Source organism: Empidonax traillii, unplaced genomic scaffold (genome assembly GCF_003031625.1).
Source record: "Empidonax traillii isolate 1590-97213 ecotype Southwest subspecies unplaced genomic scaffold, ASM303162v1 scaffold154:size1206225, whole genome shotgun sequence".
NCBI lineage: Eukaryota > Metazoa > Chordata > Aves > Passeriformes > Tyrannidae > Empidonax > Empidonax traillii.
In genome coordinates this window covers 382754-400496 of record NW_020955347.1, presented here as the reverse complement: position 1 = coordinate 400496, position 17743 = coordinate 382754, and the positions used below count along the sequence as shown (strand labels likewise).

At 39.0% G+C, this 17743-nt stretch overlaps 1 protein-coding gene across 1 annotated transcript in view; it reads left to right on the top strand.

Moving 5' to 3' along the window:
* Nucleotides 1-2325: 2325 nt before the first annotated feature.
* The window catches only part of DKK2 (dickkopf WNT signaling pathway inhibitor 2), a 73657-nt gene continuing 58239 nt past the window's right edge, over nt 2326-17743 (top strand). The window contains exons 1-2 of the mRNA XM_027884743.1: nt 2326-2379; nt 6069-6303. The gene's annotated coding sequence lies outside the window, so the exon portion shown is untranslated. The remainder of the gene's footprint in view (nt 2380-6068; nt 6304-17743) is intronic.

Sequence of the window (17743 nt, the reverse complement as noted above, 5' to 3'; positions counted from 1 at the left end):
TGGGAATATGTTGCTTCAGAAATCACCTTGTTTCTTTAGTGTAGTGACTGTGTTTGTTAGGTATGGCCTGAAAAGACCAAAAGTAATTTTGAATGTGGAGATCATCCCACCCATCAACATCAGATTTTTTTGTTTTATGTTTCAACTATGTAATGTTTAAATAAAAATAAATTAAGTGTTAAGTAGAAAGTCTGCCTTAGTGCAAATAACAACATACTCCTGGCATGACAATATAGCAGTTGTTAGCTCTGTGCTGGAGATGATCTCATAGTTGGTTTAATCAAAAAGGGACATACGCTGTTAGAGGGCCATAGCTATGGAAATTGAATCTTCTATCCTTCTGCCAACAACTTTCTTTGTTGTCCTGAGGGTCACATTGCAAGGCTCATTTTGTTGTGCTAGAGTTTCCTGAGTGAGAAGTCACGCAGAGTTTTGATTGTGAAGCCCCAGAAGGCTTTTCTCACATGGGCTGGGACACATTAGGGAAATGAGTGAACTAGTGTCATATCATACGTGCCTACTTTGTCCATTGGCTGCCTGTACCCTTTTTACCCCTGTCTCCATTGTCTTCTTAATATTTAATTAAAATTCTTATTGCAAGAAGCAGATGTGTCTTCAGACAGTGTATTCGTGGTGTACATGCTAGGGTATATTTTGATATGGAATGTATCTAGAGTATGTTTTGATAGATGAGATGAAAAATGTATTTATTTGGTTTGAATGCTATTACTTTTCTTTAAAGAGTTAACAAGCGCCCAGTAGATCTTAGTATTTTGTCTTTTTTTTTTTTTTTTTTTTTTTTTTTTTTTTTTTTTTTTTTTTTTTTTTTTTTTTTTTTTTTTTTTTTTTTTTTTTTTTTTTTTTTTTTTTTTTTTAACATTGAAAACCTCTTAGGAATCCACGAAGTCAAAAGTGTGCTTGTAAAAATCTCTAGTTCCTTTACTCAAGTGCTTTTAACTCACAAATGCTGTTGTTTTTAGAACAACTGCTGTTAATGAGCAGGCTTTTCCAATCACTAATGAATGGAATATTGAAGCATGTAGTTACATCAGTTTTATTAATTCTTATAATATTTTTTAATACCACATTTTTCAAGTAATTTTCTGTTTCCTGTGTTTTCTAAGAAACAGATTACGTTCTATTAAGATGAGGCTGTCATTGCAATCTAGAAGAAACCTCTTTTAGATGAAAAGGGAAAGATGCCTGAGGTGTTTAATGTAGGAATCTGTCATATTGCGTTATCTGGAAATAAGAATGAAAAGGCAGTGAGATCCAGCAGTTTCTACCAAAGAAACTAGAGAGACAGGAATAGAAGAATCCTTCTGACCTCTACCAGATGCACTCTTGGGGACCTAACGTGTATTGCAGAAATTAAAAACATCCACAGGTGTTGTAGAAAATCCCCTCATTTGAGTCCAAATCCTGTTTGTATTGTGTTCAATAGCAGAACTCCAACAGATTTTGAAGGGCCCTTATCAGAGCCTTATTTCATAGCCTGTGAAGATGAATCTTCTCTCTCAAACCAGTTTTTATGCATTTCCATGTGACCTCAAACCTTCTTATACAACTTTATGAAACAGCAAAATAGGATATTTATTGTGCAAATGGCAAAGTGAGGCAACGCACTGTAAAAGTAATTCTATATTAAATGTTTTATTTTGCTGGGTTATGCAGTTCACTTCAGTCTGGTGTTATAAGAGTCACACAGCAATTCAGTAGATTTATGGCTTTACTGAAAACTGTGATGACATATCCTTGCACTACTTCGCTCTCATTCCAGCGGGTTGGCCTTTGTTTAATGTTTGAAAACCAAGTTACCCAGAAAGTGATAGAAAATCCATTTTGATTTAATGCAAGAGGACATTCTTCTGTCAGTTATTATAAGTTCAAGGTCCATAGGTGCTTGACCCAGCCAGCCACTTGGGCCTGCTTTTCTCTCTGAGCTTGCAGCCTGGGCAAGCCCCGTGCTTGCTTGCAGTCCCATTGACATCCATGGGATTCAGTACTGATGCATATCTGCAAAGCTTATTGGTGCTTTCAGGAAGTGTAAATTAAAAACAGCCATTCAAATAAACTGTGCTCAATTGTAGTTTCATGAGCCACACCTTGTCTTTATTCCCTGGGAATATGTTTCTTCCAACATGTTGTTGCCTGTATCTCCTGATAGCGATGAACCATAGTTCACTTTGAGAGAGTTGGGAGTATAATTTGATCTCTTGGGCATACTTTCCCCCCTGAATGCCATGCTAGGAATGTATTAATATCTCTTTTATAGGCCAGAGGAATGTGGAATATGCATACTGACAGGGTGTTTGGAGCCCAAGGGAGGACAACTGAGGAGAGAGGCTGGACTGATGGAAATGCTCTTCCCTTCGGGAGGTAGGAGTGGTGGAATTTGCTGCGCCACACTTTCATACTGAGCTTCTTCTCTGTTTTGCTAGTGGCATCCCTACACAATGTTATATCAGCTGTTTCCAAACCTTCACCAACACCACTCTCTTCCATGTGACCTTGTGTCAACCCTGGGTGAAATAAAATGAACTGGATTGTACAGTTTCTTACTGAACTTGCAAGACATAATAACGAAATTGAAAACAAGGAGAACAGATATTTGTTTCATGCCTATCTATTTCTTTAATTTTAGCTGTCATTTATCCTTTCTCATTTGTGTTTCTCTGGTATTGCTTGAAGCCCCATGGCTAGATACAAGTTCTCACTAATTAAGAAGATGATATATTTTTTTTGGCAATTCTTTTTTAGGCTCCTTGCTTTGTGTGGTCTAACTGTGGGTAGACTTTATCAGCTGTATAGTCTTTCACGTGCTTTCTGTTTCTGTTAAATGAAAAAAAAAGCATATTAATGTGCATTTTGCACTCTTTAGTCACAACCCTGTGTGGCTGTTCGTTGTTTTTTTTTTTTTTTTTTTTTTTTTTTTTTTTTTTTTTTTTTTTTTTTTTTTTTTTTTTTTTTTTTTTTTTTTTTAACATGGATTATTTCTCAACATTAACATTATTGTTATGAAAACTAATTGTTGTCTTCGTTGCCCTTGTAGCCCTTTTCCACTCAGAACATTTATTTAATTCCCTAAATAATGTTATAATTCAAGCTGTTTAAAAGTACTGGAAATACCTAGCTGAGGACAGGCTCCTTGGTTACACCTATATATACACATATGTATCTATATATCTATCTAGATATATGGATATTTAAATATATATATATGTGTTCATATTTCCAGTTAGTGAACCATAAATAAGAACTTGAACACAGCGTTTCCTCTAGTCTGTCTCCCCTGGTGGCTTATGAAAATGCCAAGGGAGACAGTGTTAAAAAACTTGCTCTGCTCAAACTGTGACATCTACTGCATCTCTTCTAGGCATGTGCCCTGTTACAAGAGAGCAGATTGGCTTATGTGACTGGTACTTATGTTTTAGTCTAACTTAATTATTTTGGTAAAATACTAACATTTACATTTGCAGCATTGCATCCCTCCTTTCTCGAGTTCATGTGAAGCCTTCTACTTTAAGCTTCCTGTCCCTCAGTAGTTATTTTAGCTCTCAGTGCTTTCTTTTCATTTCTGTTCAGCTGTTGTGATGTGGTAATATTCAACCTATTGTATTTCTGGGTTGTGAGGTTTTTTGTTTGGTCGGACTTTTTGGTAGGGGTTGACTTTGTCGTGTGTTATTGTGTTGGAAACATTTATTACTTGCAGTGTTGTACGTGAATAAGAGTGTCAGCTCTTTTTTTAGGTGACCTCAATCTGATATGTCTTCATCTTTGTTGTAGACCCTAAAAAAAATAAAACTCTCAAAATTTAAAGCTGTATATGTGATATTTGATCTTGCTGTAGAGTATCTGTGTTAATTTTTAATGCCTTTTTCAGTCATAATTAGTAATAATTCAGAGCCTAAAGTCCTTGTTAACATAGGCAGAATCCCACTGCTGTCCCTGGGAATTTTGCCCTCAAAAATGAATAAATAATTACTTTAAGGATTTCTGCCTTCAGACAGTAGCTGAATGGGCATTTGGGCAGTGTGCTATTTAGGTTGCCAGCCCCAAGTTTCTCTCCCTGCCCAAGTCAGAGAGCTGTCTGCAATAACTGCTACTTAAAGGGCTTAGCCAACTGTGGGATATTGAATGCTCAAAAATCCCATCATCTTGAGACGGAGTTGTCGATCTTGGCCTTTCTCTGGACCAGGCTGTATATATTTCTAGCTGGATTGCTCCAGAGACCTGGCAGTGAGTCTGGAGGGCATTTTCCTAGGCTGTTACTCAACGTTCTGCTTACAAATATGCAGAATATTCCCAAAGGGCGCAAAATGTTGTTGGTAACATGAAACACCCTCCCACCCACCCCAAAGAATAATGTCTATTAAACCCTTTTTAATTAGTTATGGTATTATAGATCCTGAGTAGTGCATATTCACAAAACCGTTGTGAAGCCACTGTCCTATCCCATTTCTCCCTAAGAGGCCTTTGATGCTCTTGGTCCTATTCCGTGGCTCGCCAGTACTATTCAAGTCATTACTTAGGCTTTGCAAAACCTGCCCTCAGGCTCACAACTTCTTTGAACATGCCTCAGCTTTTCCAGTCTCTGAGTCCTTTCTTCATACTCTGTACCATTGAAGGCTGTTGTGAAACACATTTTCTGCATTCTTAGCCCTTCGAGGGCTTCCATATTGAAATGTTCCCCAAAACGCTTTATTTGAGGATAAAGCTCAAAAGTTCTGAAAGCTCTGATTTTATAGACTTGAGGAGAAAACCAAGTTGGACCTTAAGGGCATCATCCTCTGCAGAGTTTTTTAAACAACCGGCTTTTGGGATGGTTTAGTAAAAAAACAGATTTTCAGTTAAATCAGTTGTTTTAAATGAAATGTATGCCTTTTGCAACAGTTCCAGTAACTCACTGAAAAATAGTCTGTTTCCGCTGCCATCTTATTTTGGGCTTTAAGAAAAATACATTGAAGGTATTTTTTCTGAAAAATTGATATTCTGAACAGCTTCTACTTATTTGATCAGCCCTACTATTGAGGTCTTGGCAATAGTCAGAAGAGAAAAGTGACATTTTACAGAGGAAGCCATGGTTAGATAGGTGAAACTTTTTTTAAATTGTAGTGGGAAAGGAGGTGAGGCAATTGACGGCTAAGAAGAAGATCGTGGAATTTGATTTGTTTCAGCCACAGAAGGCTGAAACATGAGGGACTTGTCTTCAGCCCAAATGCTTGTTAGAAAGACTAGAATTTAGCTTAATTGAAACAAAGAATTGACTTTTCAGTAGTAAAATTGAAGTAAGTTTCATGTTTATACTTTGTGTTTATTTTCTTCTTCGCACTTCCCTCCCTTCACAAAACAAAATTAAATACAGTGGATGAAAGGAGATTTTTACCTTAAAATCTGTTTTGATGGATCTTCTGAATGAAAAGGATTCAGGTTGTTGGTCCCTTTCTCTCTACATATTTAGAGGTACAGGATGCATGAGCATAAATGCTGGGCAGCTGGGAGCTGTTTGTTTTTGGAGAACTGGAAGCTCTTTGAAAACTGCAGGAGTAGATATGTTTCTGAAGTTTTATTTCATTGTTTAGCTTTCTGTCATCCAGAAGTGCAGTGTTTACTTAAACGTTATACAAGCTCAGTGTTGTAAATTAACAAGTACTGTTGTAAATTAGGAGACTTGGCTTTAAACTGCTGGGCTTAATGCTATAATTGAAAACATATCTACAAACACTCAGCTGTCGAGTCCTAGCTTCATAGAAATACCTTGGTTTCAGAATGTGACATTCCCAGGCAGTTCTGAAAGTATGCTGAAGTAAACCTGAGGTGTACATTTTAATTTTCTGATCAGATGAAGCCTGCCACACAAATCTGAGAAATCCACGCAGTCCAGGGGTTGATGCTAGCAGTGCATAACCTCTTCTTGAAGCATGGCTCCTGTGTAGCTCCTGTGTAAAGGTCTTGATATTATATGTGTGCGCAGTCACAAAAATTAAATTTTGATCTATAAGGTTTAATGGAGACTGTAATTTCTTTCGGAAGGGAAATTTCTCACACTGTTATTCATGTTTCTCCAGGTCATATTTCCCCATTGTGCTGCGTGTAAGCGCAGTCACACTAAGAGATGGAAGCTCAGAGCAAGATAGAGGAAAATGATGGAGGTAAGCTAGCTCTGTGAGTTCCCCAAATGAGAGTTAAGCTATCCCAGAGAGATATCTTTTGCAGTGGAAATGTGATGGAATAGAAGGAACACAAACAAGTCAGGACATTAACACTATTTCAAAGAGAACAACTGCAGGAAGAATCAAATAGGTAAGAAAAGACAAAGCAAAGCTGGGAATGTCTTAACAGGTACGAAAGACTTCGATGTTCACTCTAAATACCATAATCTCTATTCTGATTTCCATTTAAAAAAGAATGTGTACATTCTATACGTATGTGATGGAGGTATTTATTTAAGAGGGTAGCAGAACCTGAACAACAGGAGTGGAAAGGACTGAGCAGTAACAGGGCAGACATTTACTATATGGAGATCTTTACTTGCAAGCAGGCTGTGTGTTTTCTATAAAAAAATTAGATTTCACAGAATCACAGAATTGTTAGAGTTGGAAGGGACCTCTGGAGATCATCTAGTCCAACCCCTCTGCCAAGGCAGGGTCACCTAGAACAGGTTACATAAGAACCTGTCCAGGTGAGGTTTGAATGTCTCAGAGACAGAGAATCCGGGACCTCCCTGAGCAGCCTGTTCCAGTGCTCTGCCACCCTCAACATAAAGTTCTTCCTCATGATGATGTAGAACTTCCTGTGTTTCAGTTTATGGCCATTGCTCCTCATCCTGTCTCTGGGCACCACGAAAAGAGTCTGGCACCATCTTTTGGCACCTGCCCTTTGAGATATTTATATGTATTAATGAGATCCCCTCTCAGTTTTGCCTTCTCCAGACTAAAAAGGCCCAGCTGGCTCGGTCTCTCCTCATAACAGAGATGCTCCTGACCCCAATCATCTTTGTGGCCTCTTCTGGACCCTCTCCAGTAGCTCCTTGTCTTTCTTGTGCTGAAGAGCCCAGAACCAGATGTGGCCTCACTAGGGCCAGGTAGTGGCAGGATCTGCTGGCCACACTACTCCTGATGTACCCCAGGATTCTATTGGCCCTCCTGGCCACCAGGGCACATTGCCGGCTCATTTCAAGTAAGAGATGTAAGAAGTTTGCTTTAAATGATGTTGCCTCAGTGATGGTTTCCCTCATCTCGGGTATTAAACACAAGGAATGACTTGAAACCTAGGATGCTTTAGAGAGTAAAAAACAGTGGTTCTTGTTTCTCTCCCCATTTTGCTAGAGTGTGGAATTTTGAGGATACTGAGTTTGGGGAGGGATTGGAGAAAGAAAACATGCCACATGTTGCTTTGTTTGGTTAAAGAGATGTCTCATGCATTTTATCTCTAATTCCTGAAGGGATGAGCTCTCGCATCCCTACATAAGGTTGAGATAAGCTCTGGGCAAAATTGCTGGTATTGCCAGTGTTTCAGTTTCATAAATCATGACACAAATATTCAGTTTTGGTTGCTTTTCTGATATTTTAAATTACAGAGTCAGTTGATGTGCTCTTTTGCTGTCTGTACATTAAAAACCCACCAGTTTACCTACATGCAGGCTAGAACATGCCATGTGGTGTCACCTGGTTTTCTTCCTCCCTGTTAGGAAAGATGGTGTGTTCCCCAGCTGTCTCCTCCTCCCCTCGCTATAAGAGCACTCAGCTACTGTCCTGTACAGGCTGAGACCAAAACCACCAAGGGTGATTTTGCAGCTTGGAATTTCCCCATGGCTGTTGTGTCCACCTCCTAAATATAGCAGCAGAAAAATGTTTAACTCAGCAATTGCTTTTGTTAAGGGCTGATTTTAAATGGTGAACACTGCTGCTGCGAACTCAGCTTCATGACATTGAAATGATGCACTGTGATTTGACTGCTGAGCACCAAGCCTGACGGAGTTCAGGAAGGATTTGGACAAGACTCTCAGAAACACATTGTGATTTTTGGGGTTGTCCTGTGCAAAGCCAGGAGATGGACTCTATGATCCTTATGGGCCCCCTCCAATTTAGGGTATTCCATGGTTCTATGATAACTGCTCACTTTGCGGCTTATGCTGAGAGGTTTTTGTGTCACATTTGTCTTCAGGAGACTAAAACACTCTGTGTGAGATGCCATATTCTTCAATTTTCCATGACAAATAAAGTGCTCCCTAAACCACAAGTTACATGAGGAGTTATAAGGCAGTATTTACATGACTTCTTCATGTGAATTCCAACCATGAATAAAGTCAAGACTTCTCAAGTACTAGTCTTCTTATAGAAACAGACATTTTTACATTAACACTGAAGCCTGTACTAGTTAAATTCTGGCAAATCAGAAGGCAAAAGCATTTTAAAGAATATTAGAAGAAACCTGCACCTTTTTTTTCAAGCTTCTGTTTAAGTATGCTTCTTACTAAGAGAGATTATAGAATCATAGAATCAGATGGGTTGGAAAGGACCTCTGAGATCATCAAGGCCAACCCTTGATCCATGTAATTCTTGGTTTCATTAGAAGGAAGTCTAGTCAAGCAATTCTAATTTAGTAGCCTGCACTACAGCAGGCTCCAAAATTGTTCATAATGTCAAATGATAGCACTTGGGTATGGTCAGCTCTGGCAGTTCTGGTGCAAGTCTAGCACACTGTATGAAATGCATTTAAACCTTTTTTCTGCCTTTTTTTTTTTTTCTTTCCCCCCCATCCTCCATAATATATTCAATGTAGCATTGGCTTGTACATGCAGCAATGACTGTGAGCTGATATAGCAAATTTTGTGGTCAGATGTAGTCAGAGTTGCTACCAAGGTGTGAAACCATCCCTGACCATCACCTCCTTAAAGCTAGTGGGGTGGTCGCACTAGAGCTATGAATTTTCTTCTTTCAAGGTACCTTCAGTTTTTCCTAAGCAGTGTTAAACATCAGACCTTCACAGCACTCCCAGGTCTGCTTTCAGTGGTATTCACAGGACTTCATTTATCAATGGGAAACAAGCATTAATCTGAGTGAGAGCCTGGGATTGCAGGCAGCCTCCCCTGTACCATCCATTGCTTGGCCTTCTGACTCCAACAGTTTCTTCTGCTCCCATGCTGGCCCACAGTACTGCTGATGCTGCTGTCACGTGGCATGGCAAACGAGATCATTGGACAGCTCTGCATTAAAAGAACCCCTTTTTGCTTTCATTTGTGCAAGATTGTTTTTGTAAACATCTGTGATTGTTCGTGTTTCTGTATGACTAATTCCTTCTGGTTTTCCACGTGGACAGCTGAACCAGCTCAACTGAGAGAAGGCATGGGAAGGAGGGAGTATGAGGAAGGAGTTGCTGAAGCTGGCCCTGATGCTAACACTTGAAAGGCTGGAACTGGAGCTTCAGTGTACAGGTCTATAGCACGTTGGCTTAGCTGGAAAAGCCAATCTCCTTGTTCTGCTTTGCCCCACCAGCACTAAGTGACTTGCCCTCTCTCATGCAATCTGAGCTAATTTCCTAGTGTTCATAATGACCTTGCTATTGTGCTTGTAGACTTTAAAATAGAGCATATAAAGCACATGAAATTGGTCTGCATTATGAGTTTTTATATGTGAGTTCTTTGTCTTAAAGGAAACTCTTCTAAGTATTGAAATTCAAAGGGAAAAATACTGGAGCTTCATTGATGTTACATGTCTAGCAATAATCTTTCTAGCTCTATTTATTTTACGTATCAAAGATTTTACGTAGGAAATTAGAAAACAAATGTATGCTTTGTCTGCACTAAGGAGAGCAGCTGACTGTACCTGAGCTATAAGAAGTGATCTAACCATTGCTGCGTGGAGCCCTCTGGGAACTCGTTTGCTGTGCAATACCCCAAGAAATTTGCACTCTTTTGCCTACAACCTGTGCTTTGCTTGTACTACAGGACTAAATATTGACCTTCTCCATTCCCACTCTGTCAGGCTCAGAAGCAGCACATGGAGGGTGGGGAAGCTTACATTTTTTCTTGCTTGTATTAGCCATTGGCTCTAGATCAAGAAGTATGTGATCAACATTTATTAAATATGATCAATGACAGACATGTGAGTTCACGTCACTTCCACTAACATTTTTCCATTTAAACTTTTAATTCTCCCTCTTGTTACCTCAAAATGGGAATTTTTCCCAATCTCCTACCATTTGCACATTTCTGATGTTACAGACAGAGATTTACACATGTCCAGGGCCTAGGTGATCTCAGGCCAGGCTGGCAGATTCCAAATCCTTCAATATGAACTCTAGGGACTATTTTTACAAAAGGGAACATTCAGTTCCGTGAAAGCTGACTCTATTTTCAGGATTAGAAGCTGAAATTTGTGCCTTTATTGAGCTGCATAGCAAGCAGAACATGTGGAAACTCCCACTGAATAAGCCAGAGTGAAGGACTATTTTATAATAACCTGAACCATATTATGCCTAGTGATTTGTTAAATTTAAATTCAAATTTGAGTTTAAAGCTGAAACTGTGGCCAGGCACAAGTCACCTGGAGTTTTGCCTTTGACTTCAAAGGGCCACACTTTTTATCCACTTTTTGTATGAGTGATTTGAAGGAGCACTCTTTCAGCTCCTCTGCTGAGACAGGTCTATTTGATGTACAGCTCTCTACCATGGCAGCAGAATCCTTTCTCTATGAGGTTTCTGTGCTTCTGTCACTTGTTTGTTCTCCTGAAATCCTAAATCTCTGTTTAGGGCACCAAAATCTTTCTCTGCAACAGCTGGTACTGACTTCAAGCATGCTGCAGGTAAAGAGAAAACATCAACAGAACAATATAATTCCTGTTAGCTTGCATTTTCCCCTAGATATTAAAAACAGAGAAATGGATCTTTTCTCTCTATCATGCTTGTTTGTTAGAAGAAAAAACATGCAAGAAATCTCAACCCTATCCCCAAAGTGGTGACCAGAGACACTTACCAACACTGCTTCATCCTGTCCCTCTAGGGAATGTAGAAGAGATAGGAAAACTGCAGAAAATGGTAGTGGGAGAGGGATGCAGGACTTCCCTAAGGAGTGATAGGGTAGATCCTTTTTGTGTGAATTTTAGAAGTCACTTACAATGACTCTTAAAACAATGTCATCCCACTGCAAACTTTGTGACTGAAATACATATCTGTGCAAATAGACAGGATATTTACCAACTTTCCTTCTTCCTTCCTCCACTCTCCAAAATTTTTATGGAGGTCCTGGCTGTCTTCTTAGCTCAAATAATGTTTGACAGTTCAGTAAAAAGTCAAAAGACAGCCTTCTTCTTTTTTTTTTTTTTTTCTTTTTAAAATCCAGATAATTTAATACAATAAAGAAGCAAAGACATCAAAGTAAAGAAACCATATACATTGTACAAAGCATTGGGAATCTGTTCTCTTTTCAGAATTTTGACATGTGCTATGTAGTGTGGTTACAACTATTAAGAAAATGCAGACATCTTTCCATGCTATTTAAAACAATAATGTGAAATCTGTTTTGATGCTGCACAGAGACACATACAGCTTTATTACTGGCTTTTGGTGAAGGTGGGTAGAATATGTTGGCCTTGTACTTCATTAAAACAAGAGCATGGCAGTTAAGTCTGAATGAGAGACATAGAATAGATTTATGACACAGTACAAGTTTTGTGTATGTAGACTGCTTTCTTGTTCCGTCTTCAGAGCTCTGCTTAACTTCTTTTGAAGCACAGTTGATTATCCTTTATTGCCTGTGAGGGTGTTTTCAGAGATTTTCCTGTCCTGCACCACAAGACTTAGGCAGGAATGCTATTGAGACCTAACACAGGAATGGCATTGGATCTGCTCTTATGATCTCTCTTATCTAGAGGGCAACATGTGAGCCTGTGCCAGCATCATCTCTAATCAGCTCAATAGTTCCTGAAAGAGTTTATGGAGCAGACATATGCTCTAACCTTACTCATAACTTTTTCAGAAAATGTCTCTTTTATGGATCTTCTGTAAGACCCCCAAACTCCTATTTACCTTCAAGCGGTTAAAATATCTAAAGACTTGAACACAGTGGGTAACATAATTTAGTCTTCTTGAGAGGAGAGGGTGAGCTGTTATGTCTTCTACTGGGACTCCAAATGCATACCTCAGGTTAACTACCATCATTGCTCTCCTCCAATGTGTTCATGTCAGAGCTATGGAAAGACTTCCTTGAAGGCAGAGTGAGCTGTAGGATCTCAGCAGCTCTGAAACCTTTATGCACAGTTCTTTAAGTCGGGGCATGGACAAAAAGAGAATTAAAAATATTACCACAGTCATTCAAAGAAAACTGCCTAGCATGGGTTTTTTAGAAGTTGAATTATCTTAGTTACCGAAATGATTATGCTTAATGGTCTCAAGTTGTTTTGTTAATTATCATCCCTGTAAATGTTTTAAAGCAGTAGGGAAATGGTTCTAGACCATTACTAAACATTGAATTAATGAGAAGGGCTGTGATACAAGGTTCCAGATGAGAAGAGATGAATGGTAATTGCTGTGCTGTTTCATTTACCAGTTTATAAATGAGTTATTTTTGCATATTTTGCCTGTCTGCAGGTTGAGGTGAAATTTTAATAATGTGAAAATAACATTTAAGAGTGTGAAAATAACATTTTCCCACAGATCTAATAAGCAGGGAGTGGCAAATTCCAAAGTCCTGTTTATTGCTTAGGTGGAAAGGTGAGGCAGCAGGAATGATACTAAAAATCAATAGGAATTTGAGAAAATGATGTGTGCATATACAAGGTCAAGGTTGTCTTGAGAAGATTTCCAAATCCCTGAGTTACCTTAGGATCATGAACTTCTCAGTTTGGTAGGGATATAAGGTAGGTAGGAAAATTCAGCAGACCATTTTCAATACAGGATAGAAGTTCTTCTTTCCTCTCAAATATAAACATAGTTATACTTGCCCCTGAACATGTTCTGATCTCTACTTCTGTGTGAAAGCTTTGGAAATAAACAGTCATCTGTTATGAAGCCTTCTAATATGAATAGTAAAACGTTGTGGGTTTTTTCCCTTTGGTTATGAACCATGATGGCCTACACAAAGAAAGGAGACCATATTTGGTAAGGATCAGACTTTGTTGCTAGAAAATTTTGTTCGTATAAATAATGTGTTTTATTGCTATAAAGTATTGGCTAAAGAGACAGGCTAGACATTGACTAAAGAGATAGGCATCCATCAACAACAAAACTGTGAACCAGACCAACGGAATATAAGCAAAGGAATGGGGTTGTTTTCATCTTGAATCTTTAGATGGATTCCTGAGATTATTTAGTGCTCTTTTAGCCACTTAAGTTCCCATTGGATTTGTCTTGATCTAGTCCATTCCAGACATTGTTACTTAATCTTTTACATATTCCAAGATGTCACTTGGATTACTAACCAGACTTTTTTATGCTGTCAGCCATAATTTCCCCCGGAATAACTGCCTTGCTGTATCCAGATAACCATCTTCACATGAATAATATTTATTGTTGCCCAGCGTGGAGAAATTCCAACTCCGACTCTAGTTGGGTTGACAAGATTTTCAGACAGCAGTAGTAACTTCTATGTAAACTCCTACATAGAGGATATAGACTTATATCTTATTTAAAATCATGTTTATATTCTTCAGCTATTCCCTGTGGAAAGGGGATTTTAGGACTGATGCATCTCTTTAGGTAGGTGAGCCCATAGTTTCCAGCTGAAATACATTCAAGCCACCAGCTAAGTGCACAGCTGAACCTAACGTAGCTGAAGGAGGACTGCATGGAAGTGCATGGTCACAAGTTAATGGCTGGAAAATATGACAAAGTCTAACAATTGGAAAATAAATTTGCTATGCTGCTTTTTGGTATGAAGCTGGTAACACGGCAAAGTAGGGAGTGACAGTTACTTGTGTTGCATAACTGGATACAATAGTTCCTCATTTGTCACAAAAAAATTCAATTAACATTTCAAAAAGGCATTTTATACTTTTCAGATGAGATTGGCATTCCAACTGTAATATATAATCTGTAAATCAGAAGTTAATTTTCCTGATGCATTATGTCATTTTCTGAGCATATTTAGAGAAACAGGATTAATACTAAATTTTCCTCTGTTTCTTTATTTGTTACTGCTTTTGGAATATTTGTACCGCAATTTTTATTAATTATGGAGAATGATATTAAGTATCATAAAATAGGAATCCTGTGTTCCACGCATCTGTAATTTGTATCGTGTGAATGGGATACTTTGTTATTACCATTGACAATAGCCACATCAATTCTTATTCTTTTCATATGAATCAGGCTTTATTAGCATCAGGCCTAATTTTATGGATTATGACAGAGTAAGACTATTTAAGGATGTGGGTAATAATGCATTGCAGGGGCACAAATGAGCAAAAAAGAACTGTGGTAAGCTTTAGGTAACCCTGTGTTTAAATTCAATGCCGTGAACTTTGAAGTACATCTTAAATTTTACTCATATGAATGGTGAAGCTGCTGATTGACATCCAAATTATCTAACTAGAATGAGAGCATTGCTTTAAAGCAGGAGCTGCCAGCCTGTGGCATAGAAGGCACATGCAACCTGTGAAATATCTCCATGTATTTAAAGAGAGCCCACTGGAGAGAAAGACTGAGTATCCTCCAGTCAAGTGTTAGCATTGTACAAACCTGCTTGCTGCAAGCACTATTTCCTCAGCACCGGCAGGGCTCCATTTCTGAACAGCTCCTGTCTGAAAGGGTGGTATCATCCTTTTGGATGATCCCATCCAAAATGGCATGATACCAAAGATCCTTGCTCAGGCCCTCACCCTAGGAGATGTTCTAAGCCACAGTGGTACTGTGTGTATTGATACACTGTGCCTTTGATACTTAGCTGGTGCAATAGGACTTCTGTAGATTCCAAGTCTAACTTTGCTTTAAATGCTGCCCACTGGACTAAGTATTTGTCTTCCTTAGTTCAGAACATTTAGTTTCCTATCCTCAAAACAGGAACTCTCAGAAAGCTAGATGATTCAGAAGGGTTGAGTTTAAAACATGCTGAATACCTCTGAGAGGAAAATAGCACATGGTAGTGTAAAGAAGCATCTCTTCAATGAGCTGACAATTCTCCACCTACCGAGATGCTGTTGTTGCACAGCTCACTAGAGGGCATGTGACTGTAATTCATAATCCAGAAGATCAAGAAATTCTTATTAAATGGATAGGGGAGAGGGAGGGAAGGTGAAATGAACCAGATATAGTGGCATTGCAAACAGAAAGTGTTGGAATTACACCCACTTGTGTCAATTGCTCATTCGAGTAGATTGTTTGGAAAAGAAGTTTAGATTAGTCTTGTGATGTGCATATAGTGTCTTTTCTTTATCAGGGAACGGAAACAGAGGTATGCTCTGCAATTTTCTCTGAATTCCTTTTATCCTATTCTTTTTTCTTACTCTTTTTTCTTACCGTTTCTTTGGGAAAAAAATGTAGATACCATACTGATCCCTTCTTATACAGTCTGCCAGAATAAGCAACTCAGATATTCACCATAAATATTTCAGAATATCTAACATTTCTATTTGTAACCACTTAATCTTGTACACATGTTAAAGGAAATAAATTTTAGAAAACAATTATTTTAGGTTTAAGTTTTCTGTAGGCAATAGAACCTAGAGGACCTGGTTATTTTTAATATACCTCTACCTTGGACCTTTAAAATATAGAGGCATTTGGGTCAGTTGTTTTCATCTGCTGTAAAAACAACCCCTAAATCTCCTGAATTTCCGAAGTATTTCCAGTTGCTTTCAATTTTGGGGGTAAAAAAGGCATAATCCAAATAAGCCTAGCAAAGGCAGTTTCCTCCTCATTTTTCTGTCCTGTCTTGTATTATGCCTGAGTGCAAAGCTCTTTGTCCTTCACAACTGTAGCAACTTTGCATTTGCTGAAGTAAGAGGACACAGGAATAGTGCCTATTAGTGAAGAATAGATGCAGAATGAAATATGGCAGAGGACATTGCTTTGGGAGTCCTGGGCCAAATTACAGACTACTTCACTTAGGTTTTGTTATAGTTCAAACTCTTACTGGTACAAACAGAACTTCATTGAGCAGGAGCTTGTGTTTTTCCAAAGCATTGTTCCTCATCACCTCCTAACTCCAAGAGCTAGATCTAAAAAGGAGCAAATAAAAAAAAGTCCAGCAGTTCTCTTAGACTTGGCAGTGAAGAGCACTGCAGAGGGACTCTGATGTTTACTGAGATTACTTATTGCATCTCCATCCATAACTAAAGAGGCAAGAGGTGAAATGGTTGTGTGGTCCATGAGTGGCCGCTGGAACTTGTCACCTCCTCTGTGGCATGCAGTTCAGTTGAAACATATCTGTTTACTTTTTCTCCCTGCCCCATGATACCTATCAAGGCATTGCTCTCTGTTTTTCATTTATGTGCTCCAGGTACCACTGTCTGGTCAGCATCCAACCCCACCTTAGCTTCCAAAACTCTTTAATTTGCCTTCCACCTCTGATGTGTGCAGTGTTATTTCTCTGAGCTCACTCCTCTGCTCAGCCACTGAGTCACCCTGGATCTGCCTTCACACAACTCACATGGCTTTTCTCTCCTGCACTGTTAGTATTGGCTTTGTGAAGTGATAACTAAATGTTTCATGGGGGAAAAACCATAGTGCATCCAAACAGAGAATGTTAAAACCAGAAGGAAAATAAAAAGCTGCATTTTCCAGATGTAATAGCTAAAAATTAGAATATGTTACCCTCTTTAGTAATTCCTCAAGGTTCTCTTTTGCAACAGGGCCTACAGAAAGCCTCTGAGAGATTATATGGTTGAGGCAGAGGAGAGTAGATAATGCTATGACTTTATTTATAGCGTAAAAAGGTGTAAAACATAAGTATATGAAAACTAAATAGCAATGGCTAGATATTCCCCCTATAACCTTCATATGCCATTGTAAATGGCCTCGTGTTTGGGCCAGAACCTATGGCCACCCTGGGACTGCAGGCTGCAGCACAGTGTGCAGAGGTGGCTTTGGCATGAACTTTAGGCTGGTGCTGGTAGCAGTCGAGGTGGGGCAGCTCTTAGATCAGGGCAAACCATAAAACCTCTTGACTAGCAGGGCAGATTGAACCTGCTTTCTGCAGCCAGCATCCAGACAATCTGCAAACAGAGGGCTCTTGTGACTCAGTGTGACAGTACCATGCGTTCACATAGACACATCCACCACCCAGAGAAGGGATGTGAAGCTGGATGGCTTGGCAACAGCAAGATTAAATAAAAGTCTGCTCTGGGAGATGGGGACAATTGTTGCAGAGCCTCTGCAAAGCTTATTTGTCATGTAACAAAAGTTCCCTGGGTACATTCTCCATCTCATCTGCCTTAAGACAGAAAAGAGCTGGGATTAAGCTGGTGCACTTCAAAATTGTATTTGAAATCAGCTTCTTACCAGCCTAGCTGATACCAACCATCCCCCTGCATCACCTTACATTCTAGTTCTGTAAACAGAGCAAACTGGATTCTATTCAGCCATAATTAAGGAAAAAAAAAAAGTAAAAAAAACCCCAGCAGTCTCTTTGCTGAAGGAAACAAACTTTGGTGATTCCTTTGCTGAAGTAATCAAACTAGCAAGAAACTTTTTTTTTTCATATTGTTTCCCTTATTAAAGAAGAACTCCATTCTGCATCTGCCATGAAGATTTGGATGGTGGGTTGAGATCACACCGAAAGTCAGGGTGGCCTACATCAGAAAAGTT